This window comes from Peromyscus californicus, unplaced genomic scaffold, assembly GCF_007827085.1.
Source record: "Peromyscus californicus insignis strain IS unplaced genomic scaffold, ASM782708v3 Scaffold_4__1_contigs__length_199733344, whole genome shotgun sequence".
NCBI lineage: Eukaryota > Metazoa > Chordata > Mammalia > Rodentia > Cricetidae > Peromyscus > Peromyscus californicus.
In genome coordinates this window covers 116535514-116549170 of record NW_026294562.1, presented here as the reverse complement: position 1 = coordinate 116549170, position 13657 = coordinate 116535514, and the positions used below count along the sequence as shown (strand labels likewise).

The 13657-nt window shown below is 33.9% G+C and overlaps 1 pseudogene; it reads right to left on the bottom strand.

Annotated features, from left to right (window-relative positions):
• Nucleotides 1–1634: 1634 nt before the first annotated feature.
• LOC128125409 (vomeronasal type-2 receptor 116-like) lies at nucleotides 1635–13438 on the bottom strand (annotated as a pseudogene).
• Between the last annotated feature and the right edge of the window lie 219 nt (nucleotides 13439–13657).

Sequence of the window (13657 nt, the reverse complement as noted above, 5' to 3'; positions counted from 1 at the left end):
TACAGAACAATCCAGAGCTAGAGGGTTATAAAGGATATGTGGTCCCAGCCTATACTGTAGTTCTAAGAACTCCAGGTGTTTAAAGATGACAAAAAGCACCACCAATTTTCAAGTTGTAATCAGCATTCCTTTGCTTTTCTCTATGTCTATTTCCAGGTTCTGTTAACATTCAGGTAGTAGGAACTCTCTATTTAGTTCACTTACTAGTTCATCTAGGCCCTAAGATATCTGACCTTAGGAATTCCTATAAAGCCCAAGAACATTTTAGGGCACAGGTTAATTGCAGTCCCACAGACCCTCAAGTTTATTACTGGGAACAGTTAGCTTCAATTCATAGATGTACAATGAAGAGTCTCAAAGAGAACATTTTTAAATTTATTTCTATTTGAGAATGTCATTAATCAATGTAACAGAAACATATCTACTCCTTGCTTATCCATACAACATTCTACTCATAGAAAGATACACTTCTCCCATATTTTTGGCTGTTGATTTTTATAACACAGTAAGCTCAATTAGTGATGGTAACATGTGCATGACTTTAGGGCCATTTATTATATTTGTAACAGATCTTTTCCTCCCATAGGCACTATGAACTGCCTATAGCTCATCAATATGTAGGGGTGGGTTCCTAAAGAAGATCTACTGAGTTTTTGCCAGGATTTTCACTTGTTTGTTCTTGTGGAGATTTTGTCAAGTAACCAGAAGTACAATAGAAACATCTTGCTGTAAAGATGGCATTCCTAGAACTCCTTACCTGTTGGCTCTTAAATCCTTCTGCCACCGATTCCAAGATGGTCCCAAAGCCATGATGATGGGAGGATTTGGTTAGATGTCCTATTTAGGTCAGAGCACTTAGTCTGTATTTCTCAGGACTGTAAACTATTATGCATTTCTTCCTTTACTTCTTTCTATTACATAAATAAGCTTTTATAGCAAAGCATAAGAGCAGATTATGTCTCTAGACATAAACATAAATATTTGAAAAGGCATTTGATACTGTGATAATTTAGCAAACTAAAAATAGAGTGTTAAACTGTTGGCCCTTTTCCATTCCCAGCTATGAGATATTCAACAGTCATACAAGTTAAGACATGAAATATCTTCCTATTGTTCAAACTTCAAATTAAATCAGAAAACACTTAGACTCATGTACATCCTGACATCGTTTTTTGCATTATCCCATGTTTTGGTCTATATCCTTACATAGAACATAATTTAATTACTTTTTTATAGCTTCTTGACAATCCTAGATCAAAATGAAGGGTTTCATAATTAAATCCTGATGAATATACACTCTACATGCCCATATTTTTTTGGAATGTAAAAATAACACATCATTTTTAGTGGAAAATTGCAGTCAAATGAAATAAGGTAAAATTTTCCATGCCAATAGCCTCACAATTCAATCATAAACAATAACAAAAAGCAGAATTACATTTGTAGAAATTGCTTATTATAATGTCTCATCCAAGAGAACTGAAATCCATATTTTGTGTTCAAACTTTATTATGCAGCTTATTTTGTACATTTTTTCATAAGATTAAACTTCTTACTTTGACATAATATTTGGTTAGCAGAAAGGATGCTTGTGATATTGTAGGCATGTCTGGTATAGGAAATGTTTATTATGTTTAATGGATATTTTCAGTTTTAGAATGTCTTTTCCTGACCTTATGAAAAGAATTTATCTGTGGTTTGAACAAAATAATGTAGCACTTTGGGCCAAAGATGCAAAAAAGTAGCCCTGCACTTGAGGCCAAGATACAGAAAATCTCCACAGCTACTGTAGCCTTGCCCTTGGTGCTTTGGTAGACAGGGAGGAAGGTGATCCAGACACTGCAGAACACCATCATGCTGAATGTCAGGTACTTGGCTTCATTGAATGTGTCAGGTAGATTTCTGGCCAGGAAAGCTACAGTGAAGCTTGTCAGGGCAAGGGAGCCCAAATATCCCAGGGCAGAGTAGAAGGCAATAACTGAACCTTTGTTGCAGACAATCAAAATATGGCCATGTTCAGCATGTACATCCCCATCAACAAATGGAGGAGAAGTTCCCATCCAGATTCCACAGAGAATCAGTTGGATCACAGTGCAGATGGGAATGATGAAGTTAGGTGCACCTGATGCCAGTAGCCATCTCATTCTTCTATCTGGAACAGTGATCTTGAATGCTAGTACCACAGTAATTGTCTTAGCCAAGACAGAAGATGCTGCCATGGTGAAGAAAATTGCAAATGTTGTCTGCTGCAAGATACAGGTGGCCATATGTGGATGGCCAATATAGAGCAAGGGACAGAGAAAACAAAATATGAGGGAGATGAGTAGGACATAGCTGAGAACTCGGTTATTGGCCTTGACTATGGGAGTGTCTTGATGCTTCAAAAAGATAGCGAGTACAACAGCTGTAAGAGAAGAGAAACACAGAGCCAAGCCAGCCAGAGACATTCCCAGGGGATCCTCAAAAGCCAGAAAGGTGACAATCTTTTTGAGGCAGTGAGTTCGTTTTGTGTTGGCATACTGGTCATCTGGACACTTCACACAATGATTCATGTCTAGTATAGGAAGGGCAGCATTTTCAGATTTAATTTTTCCCTAGTATTCTTGCAATGTGATAGGTACAGTAAAGTATTAGGAAGTCATAGCTAAATTTTATTTACCTCTTGTGGTATATGGAAATTAAATATGTTTGATGAACAGGATTTAATTCTTACTTTTTTTTTCTTTTCATCATAATGGTAAGGTTTTTTTTTATATTTATGTTACTTACTCCAAACCTTGTTAGTATTTTCCAAAAACAGTGATATACTTTTATATGATGTTCAGGTAGCCACAGAAACCTACCTTAGATTGGGTAATTCATGGAAACACAGTAGTTACTCACAGTTTTGAGAACTATGCCAAACAATAACTGAGAATGAGCTATTGCTTTCTATATTATGATCTGTGTATCAGCAGCAATTAGGTCCCACATAAAAATGTTCTCATGTGTTTCCTTTGCGATAGAAGCCTTACCCACTTGATATCATGGAAAGAACCTATTCCACCAAATTATTAAACCAGTACAATTCCTAACAATGTTCAAAATATTTGCTAATGCATATTAGTAAAGTAGTCTCTCCTCATCAAGGAAACTTGTCTTTGAGACAGAGACCACTAGAGAAAATCACAACCAGTGAAAATTTAGAGTTGTGGAGCTCAGTCTAGTGGGTACATTTATAATAATACTCCCTCAACTGTATCTCAGGAAAAGTTGCAGAAAAGGGGGATGAAAATATTGTAAGTGTTAGTGGAACAGGCAATTGATGTGAGTAGTTGTCTCAGAGAAATGTCACAAGCTACAGCCATAAAGTCTCACTATCATGACTGTTTAAACATTAGTTAAACAAGAACAAAGTAATAGACATGGCAAAGTAAATGGCAGCAAGACAATCAGACCTCAACACTACACGGAGAACTGCAGGCATCTAAGGTATATTGAACATGGGAGAAATTGTCTTTCCAGAGTATGGGACACCAACTGATTATCTTTGGATAACAAAATGGCCAATCTTAAAAACATACACATAATACTCTGAAGACCGAAGTTTGTATTTAGAAGTATATATGTATATACATAAAATATATGCACATGCCAAGAGTTAATGAGAAAAGTGGCTATGAATTTGAAAGAGAGAAAGAAGGAATATAAGGAAGGATTTGGAGGAAGGTTACAGAAAGGGTAAATGATGTAACAGTGCCATAATCTCAAAAATAAGAAAAAAGGAAAGAAGCAAAAAAAAAAAAATAGCCAGCACTGATAATGCCTAGGAAAGCAGAGACAACATGAACAAATTATCACCCAAATTATCTACATGTCAAAATATGACATCTATTTTTATGTTTCACTGTTTGATATATGGTTGGGCACATTATCTGCAAATTTTACTAATTTCTATAAGATTTGATTGTTCAATGTTCCCAAGGTGGCAGTATTTACTGGTAAATCATCAAAACCAAATCCCATACCTCAAGGACATAATTACAAAAGATAGTACTGGATGAGTCTGAGAACTTCCTTCCATTTGTATCTTTGTAATTTATACCACAGTATATTCACTTTTCTTTCTATTGAATTGACCCAACAGACCAAACTGAAAAGTGACAATGATGATGCCATTGCAGGATTGAGTTTATCCATCAGAAAGTTTACATTCCATTTTAGTTGTTCAGTCCTCTCTGATTTTGCTAAGCAAAGTCATCTAAACTGGTGAGTAGAAGTATTGAAATGCTTCAATTTTTAATATTTATTTAAAATTCGGTATAAATGTGTTGAATTTATTTATTTTTATCAAAAATACATTTTTTTTCTGATACAATACACCCTGACCACAGCTTCCCTTTCCTCCATTCCTCCCATGCTTTTTTAAGTAGGAGCAAGGGAAATTTAATAAAATTGAGTGTAGTATCTCTGTGTTCAACTGGCACAAAAGTAAATAAGTTTGACTTTTGATTTAATATATATGTGATACTATCATTTGAATCAGTACAATATTTGTGAATTAAAGTGATTTTTCCTCTTAATATTCACTGTTTTATAATCAAATACACTTATAATTTCAGTATATATTTTTTGAAAACCTGTGCTGTTTCTTCACAATCCTGTGTGCAAATCATATAGAATTGTGTTTACCTGTTTGTCAGGCTCTAAATGAAAATGCTAGTTAATTTTTTTAGCTATTTCTTCTCACTACAACAATAATTAATTCCATTCTTCAGAAACTGATATACTATGAAAATATAGTTTTCAAAGTTTCTGTACATCAATGTAGATTCCACTACTTACTTATTTAAAAAAAACTCTCTGTGTATTGTTTGTTGTGAACATTATAACAAAATATTTAATACAGAGTTCAATATGATTGAATCCAAACTAAGCTGTGAAATATAGTAGGACTTGAAATACAAACTATCAATGATAGAATTGGTCTACAATAGCACATAGTACAAAAATGAACATTTCTAAAACATGGTAGAACATCCCTGAACATCCACTCCACTCCTTGTTAGAAATTTGGGGTTACTGGGAATAAAAGGATGCATAGCATATAAGTCTTAAGTAAACTGAATAAAGATATGGCTATTAAAAATGCTGACCATTAGGCTGATGATAAGTTGCAACAGTAATTTTATTACTCTAAAGTCATATCCTGGAAAAAAATACTATGTTTGTGAGGTCAAGACTGATCAGATAAAATGTAGTTAAAAAGACAGAGAGTGTAGTATTTCTAATAGCAATGTTATTTATGCATTCAACTTCATAATAAAATTTATCTTTTCCTTTTCCTCAAAGGATTCTTTGAGAACTATATAAATATGAGAGAAATAAACAATCTGTTGATTATTTTGATAAATCATATCCTTACTTGTTATGTTGGAAATTTCATTTTCTGGACAGGGGTTACATTCAAAACAGCAGATGGCTTTTCCCTCCTGAGGGGATTTTCTATGTCCAGGACTGCAGGGTCTACTGCATATGGAGGGTGGAGTCTGAGAAAAATCAGATACATTTTAAATACAAAAAGTTTAATATAAATTGCAAAATCTGTAAGACTCACAACAAGGAAGGACTGAAAATTCTACAAAACTCATGTATCATATTATAAACTAAAATTCCATTGTTTTTAAGATAAAATATTATGAATTTGTGGTGATTTATAAATTGTGGAACACCACAATAGAGGAGAGAGGAGAAGAGAAGAGAGGAGAGGAGAGGAGAGAGAGAGAGAGAGAGAGAGAGAGAGAGAGAGAGAGAGAGAGAAGATTGGATGTAAGTCAATAAATGAGTAATAGTTAAAATGTGTTACTTCAATAAAGCATGCTATTTTAGAGTATTTGTGCTACATGTAAATCATTTGAGTTAAGACTAAATTACCTGTCTAAAATCTGTTGCCCACTCTATCATTTCATCAGATATGTACAATTCTTGATCATTTGGAGAATGTCCAGAAAACTTCCCTATTTTCACTTTAAATCCACAGGATTGTTTAAAATCTGTGATATAGAAAATGTCATACTCTGTATCCTGTTTTGCCTCCTGGTTCATGTTCACAAGGTCTCCAGCAGGATTTACAAATTGTATGTACTTCAGAAAAGAGAATATCTAAAACACATTGTTATTTTAGTTTCAACTGGGCCTACACATTAGGAGAGAAAATATAAAGTATATAAAGAATATAATGCTGGTAATTTTCATTAGCCTCCACTAAAAAGCAACTGGATTAGAAGTACTCAGTAGTAAATGAAAGAAATTATATGTAGAAATAAATTTTTACTACACTTTAGAGTTAAAATTTTATCACTGGTATTCATAAGTTAAAAAACACCACCTAAATTATATGCTTATAGAGTAGAGACACAATCTATATTTCTTCCTGGCAACATTGTTATTTGATCATAACCGTGGGAATTGCTTTCCTTAATAGATCAAAAAAGCACTAGTGTTATCATCTGGAATCTCTGTTTTAAAATGATGAATAACATTTTGATCATATAAAAGAAAAGTCATTTTCTTGTTTCATTTAAATATTTCCTGAAAAATATTGTTCCTCCAAATGTTAAGAACACAAGACTCATGTGTGTGCTTGCAATATTCTGAACATAAATTTCTTCCTTTAGATTCTAAAATGCTAACTTGTGTGTCAGTAACAGCTCTGTCATAATTTATGACACTAACATGATCTTCATCACATGCAGTGAAAGAGTCCAGAAATATATGCACCTGAGAGAAAGGTGTGTAGTTTGCATGGATTTAGAAAACTATGGTTACCTTTAAGAATGTCATCTCTATGACATACAGGCCATTCAATCAATGAATAATTACCTGCCAGGAGTCAAATTCCAGCCCTTTCCCAGGATTCTCAGACCATATGTCTAATTGTTGCAGAAGCATCTCATGGAGTGAGTGGGCTACAGCATACACAGCATTGTATAAGTTATAACTTGTATCACTCATGGACATTCCAAATGGATGACTAAATAACCACTTCAATAATGTTGTGGCAGAACAATTCTTCAGTTTCTTACAGTTAAATGATGACAAAGAACACTTAAAATAAATCCACCATAGTTTAGCAAATGAAATTTTCTTACTGTAATTTGAAGGGTGCACTGTCTGCATAAATTGTTTAAAAGCAGGCATCTCCGAATTCTGATGTGAAAAAATGAGAGTACTATGGGAGGAGTCAAGCAAGAAATCTCCTATAACTGTCATCTTGTCAAATTGTGATATACTGACCCAGATTCTATTAATTTTTCCAAATTTCCATATCATAAAGTGTATTTGTAGAGCAGACTCTTTGTCTCCATAAACAATCACAACTTTTGCTGATGACATCATAATCTGCCTATTATACTGGTTAGCTTTTTGAAAAGTATGAAATGTTGTCATCTGTGATAAAATTCACAAATGCTAAACAGACAATGTTCCTTTGCATCTCCTCTCTCAATTCAGAAAGAAATTGAATTCCACGGTCTTCATTTGAAAATGATCACTCCTACCCAGTTCCATCTGAAGTGAACCAGTAGGGACACCATGGCTAGTGGTAGAGATGTGTCCTTGGGAGACATCTGGTAGAGATAAGGAAATTGTTCATGGGCACTCAGGAGAGGTTGAAAATGACCATAGTAGAGCTGAAGGACATAGAACATAAGCACAGTATAAGTAAGATAGAAGGAATAATGATTGGTCTAAGACCTAAGTGTAGTAAGCAAATACTGGGGGTGTTAGAAAGTGTGAATTCTTCACCTCATTATTATAATTATTTCCAATTTCTTGTGGTTATTCCAAAACTACAAATAAATTTATGTTTTCTGGTAAAGTGTTTCACATTTCTGCTGCCTTTCATGCCTATTTTTGATAAAGTTGTTATGTTTCCTTCAGAAAGTATCTGAACATTTATACTTGATGGAACAAAATAGATAAAAACCAAGTCTCTGCCTTTTAATCTTTTTGATTCTCAGAAAATCAGCTTTAAGGAGACACTATTTCATTAAAGTATCCCACTCTGACTTACCTCTGGAGTTCTGGACATGTACAGGTGTGGTCCAAGGGTTGCAGAAACTTCCCACATGGGTCCTGTAAATACGATTAAATATTTTCTCTGATTTTTACAGTAGTAGTTAGGAAAATTTTCACTTCTTTTTGCAGTAGAACCAGATTTCCTCCTGTCAGCCACCTGGTTACATTTGATGTCAACTAGCAGAGAAACATTTGGTAAAATATGAGGGTTCCTATTGATTTCTTCCATGGCAAAATAAAGAGAGAAAATCAGGTGGATGTTCTTAGGTGTCAACCTGAAACAGAGCACACTATTCATGAGAGATTAGGTAACAAACATGACAATTTTATATTACACTCAATGGGAGAATAGCATTGAATTCTTGTTTTTGGACCTATTGCTATGGAGACACAAGTTCTATTTATTTGAAGTATGAGAATGTGAGACCTGTGGGAGAATATTAAGATTCATAAAGGTTTTTCTTTGTGGAGAGTGGATTTCATGCCAATGAGATTGCCTTTTTTTACTTTGCAGTTTCCTACAGTTCTATCCTATTATCTGCAAACTTTATAAAATATATGCATGCCCTTCAGACACTAAAAAAGTTTGTACTGGCTAATGTTGAATCTGCTTGTGCCTTCATTGTATACTTCTAAAATTAAACATAGGTAAAATAAATTTGTATTATCTGCTACCTAGAATGCTATACTTTTATACAGAGGCAGAACTGGACAATGCTGGACAGTGATGTTGCTGAGGGTAGGTAGCCAACTCAGCCTGTGTGAAATGCTTTGAAAAGCCAGAGGGATTAATGAAAATAGCATAATATTTCTTATCCTCCCTCTCTCCTTTCACATACATTTTTGTTTTCATTTTGTATTTGAGGATGTTCAATGTTTAGTGATATAAGTTTGGATATAACTATACCTGCTTCCAGTGAGGAATGAGCTCCTTTCTCTTCATATGGACCCTTATGCTGTACTGATACCTTTCAACCTACATGCTCAGCTTTGTATTACAGAACTAACCCTGGGTTCAAGTTGGTGTGGTTGAGATTTGTCCTGATATGTCCTTTGTAATAGATTTACTTCAGCATCTCTTTCATTTAAGGTGTTTTGATTGGCTATAACTGTTTTAATATAGTTTTATAGAGTTTGATCTTATTTAACAATAACTTCTCATTTCAGTGTGTTGTTTAGGAGTGTTTTAGTTACTGCCTCATGCTGAGAGCTGCTGGTAGTAATGGCTTTACTTGAGGCCCAGTAATATAAAGCAGATGGCAATGGATAGGTGAGGTGTCAACCCACCAGATAAATAATTCTCTGATGGAGGGTCTCTTATAGGTAGGACTTAGTGGGCCATAAACTCTGGACATGGTTCCTTCTGTTTGTAAATTCATATATGTATAACCAGCTGTGGTATCTCCCTAATACCTGAACTGTAATGTGTAATTTCATCTGATGTGTATATGTAATCTCAAGTTTACATCTCAATCTTATGGTCACATATATCTGATCATGGTCAGGAAGAGGACTTCTCATTAAATTGTATAATTTTAATATATGGAAGATATACTAAGATATGCTTAATAACTACATTCAATATTCTGTGAGGACTGTAGGACACTTAGGCCCTTTTTTAAAATCACTTGATCAGACTGGCATAAAGAAAACAGCAGTTTCTTCTCAGTTCTAAGACAATCCATATATGTGAATATTATCATAATGCATTCCATGAAATCTTCAAATGAGTAATAAAATTTTAAATAGACAATACAAGTTGGTGTAATTATGTGAGAAAATAAGTGAATTGTTCCTACATTGTTCAGGTAGACTCAGAGTTTGGAGATTTGACTCATTCTGAATGGAGATTGATTGAATGCTTTGGTTCCTTCCCTCTCATCACTGTACATCCATATGGGAAACATGCATGACTAGAATATTTTCAACATGGTTTGGACAAATAGTAGAAAATTATAGGCAAAATTGGGAACCCAATTCCAATGGAAGGTACACATATCAATAACTTAATTTCCTGTTTATTGCACTATATATCAACAATGCAGACATGAAGATCAACAATATATAGTACAAGCATTTGTGTATCCCTGACATCTAATCTACAACATGTTGGAAATGTAGAGAGTAATACATATATAAAGCTTACTTTTCTTTCATCTGTCAATCAAATTCCAACTTATGAAGAATAATGAATGCCACAAGAAGATTCCTTTTCTCAGCCACAGAGAAATTCTGATTATGTATGTCAAGAGAGGAGTTAGAATAATTGAAATTTTGTTTGTTAAATGACAAACCTAAGTGCTCATTGAACTCGGAAATGTAAAATGAGCAGGAACTGCATAAACAAACAGTCCTGACAAATTCCATCTGATGATAGCTAGGAAGATTCAGAGCATTTGCAGAATATATGGAAGATACTATTCATTTTTAAGTTAAAATGAATACATATACAGTAAGTTTATATAAATTCTCTAACATGCCACAAAATAAGGTCCTGATGCACTACAAAGCATATGAAAATAAATGACTAATCTATCGTTTCTCACTTATGTTCACTGTGATGGCATAGGACATTAGTAGAATTAGTTTGATAAAATATGTATGATATCGTATTTTCCATTAAAATTCATGTTCCAGTTGCCTTAACCATGCTGTTCACATATAGCTAAACAATCACTTTAAAGAATTTACTAGTAGGTAAATAGGCAAAATGTCTCTTCATAATACCCATACTTATTTTCACACAAGAGTCTCTTTTGAGATGATGAATATATGTTTAGTTTTGCTGAATCTCACTCATCATGGCCATGTTTCTGAAAGTCGTAATTTATTCACAATGATCTGATATTATTTCTTTATTTAATTAGATAAAACACGATATAGGTGCATTAATAACCAGTATGTTTCTCTATAAATTCATTTGCTTTATTAATTGTGATATTATGTTTCTAATCATGCTTAGAATCCTCCAAATATTGCTTAGAAAATAATACTGAATACCCATAAAACAAAAACTGCTGTTTAGTCACAAACAGGAAAAGAAACATGCACTAATTTGGAAACATGATGTTATGTAATTAAAAAAAGCCTTAATAGGAATTTAGGTACAACAATCCCAGTCTGTAATGAACCAACATAGATGTATATGAAGAAAATTCAGGAAATAATCAGGACTGTTTTTTTTCAAATGAGGTGTTTATGCCTCCATGAGACAATTTTTATACTAATGGATTATTTGTATTGGTAAAAAAATGCAAACAAATGGGTCTAGGAAGGAAACATTTGCCTTGCCATTTTCTTTATTACTCATAAGTTAGGAGAAATTAGAGCATTTCTCTGGACTTCTCTCATCTTGTGTCATGTAAATATGTAAGTATAGATATAGAAAAACCCTATGATTTCAAGTGTCAGAATTTCAGACATAAAATTTCTCATAATCTTAAATAGGAGATCACATCACTGAGGCATAATAATTGATTAGCTGGTGAAATCTGAGAGTGAATGAGATGAATTAAAAACCTCCTTTCCTTGACTCTCATGGCACAGTTTGCCTGCAATGTGTAGATATTCATAGACTTAGGGGAGACATGACATATATATTGGTGAAAATTTTTTGTTCGAATTCTACTCAAACACCCCTTCATTCTTCCTCATTATCTGATCATTTGGATGTCTGTGTCATCTCCTTATTTCATATTACCATGAATATTACATTTATAGCTACTATATGATCACTTGCCCTTTGTTCCACACTCTCCTTCAAACCTAATGATATTTTTGATAAACAGATGCGTACTCAACACGTAGGATATTGTTTCACTGCTACTGCAATTTTTCAAATCTTCTAAGATTTCTCTTATATAAGACAGTCATAAACTTTCATCTGTTTTGAATGTCCCACTGGGATATGGTATTAAAAACTGAACAAAACCTTTGTCTAAAACTGAAAACTTCCCTGTGATGATCCTCACACATATACAATGCCACATCTAGAAATGTGTTCTTACCCAAATTCTTACCCAAGAATGTTATTTTTGACATTTTCCCTATCAAACTCCAAAGGACCTTGTAATAATTTTCTCACCTGAAATCTCGACCAGTAACCTCAATGATATAGGAAAACTGGTCAAACATATAAATCTAAGATTGTGTAGTACACTCACTCTCACAATAAACACATTTATTTTATATAATTAGGGAAAGAGTAGAAAGAGATTTGAAAGTATAATATAATAAATGAAAACATATACAGTAAAAATGAGAAATGACAAATTTTAAGTCAATAAACGGCATTCAGCATGGGGTAAGTTGGATACATTTGCAACCTTAGTACTCCGCTCTCAACTGTTAGCAGGTACCACAGGCAACACCTTTATTCTAACACATTAAAAGGGAAGCAGGAAGTCATTGCTTGCAGGAGCACCCTCTGTTCTAACAAATTAATAAATTGTCTACTGGAGTATTCTAATTGGAAGCTTCATGTGTTTCTAATCTAGAACTTTGAAAAAAGGTCTGAAATTCTTTATTCCCCCCCAAAAAATGTGACTTTGCATGTGAAACTGAATGTAAAGGTAAGGATGGCATAAAATTCTCATAGTGAACAGACATTGTTTTTCCACACCTGATTTCAGCTGTGGAATCAAAGAACACAACAGTTGTGAAATTATGACACATAGGTTATTTGAACAAAAATCTCAGTACCTTTTGATATGTCTAACTAAAAGTCCGGGCAGATATACCAAGGCCCTCTGTGTGGAAATTGGGCATTCTATGCTGATGAGCAAAAAAATAATAGCAGATGAAAGAAAAACCACTTTATTCTAACCTCTATGAAATAAACTAAAAGCAGTGCTTAGTACTATGTTTGTTAGGGACATCACATGACAGCAGTTGGGAATTGTCATATTTAAGGATTGTCTCTAGAAACAAATTTGATATCATGGATCATTCATTCAGCTTCCAGACTGGAATCTGTGACTTGAGAAAAAAAGCAAGCTAACCTCTAAACCATCATAAATATTACAATAACCTTCTGTAAACATGAAATATATTTGGGTGATGTCCTAGAGGTAGGAGGAAAACACAGAAAGAAGACACACAGAATAACGTTCTACCTCTCAACAGTGCTAGAATGCATCATATACCATGATAAACAAGGATTTAAAAATGAAAGAGGTACTTACTGCTTATCTAGATTTCCACTGAAATATTCATTTTTCATGTTTCTGTGCTCTGTATAAATGGAAAAGAAACAGTCAATTTCTTTATCTTCTTTTGGATTTTTCTTGTCTTTCATTCTCAAAAAGCACACAGGGTCAGTCAAACTGCAGAAATGGAAGGGAAGCTTCAGGACCAGTAAGACAAAGATCAAAGACAACATCTTTGTAATGTAGCTGAGATGAGAGCCTGAGCAAAGTGCAATATTGAAGAGTCAGGAAGAATCTCACGTATCAATTATGCATGAACCCATCCATGTGTCCTCTTTTTATTATTAAAGTCATTGCTAAGGAATGCAATATATTTTAGGAATCTCAGTACTTTGTTTTCAGTGTGTTATTTACCTCTGGAGGATTCATAATTACTTTCCAACCTAGGGCTC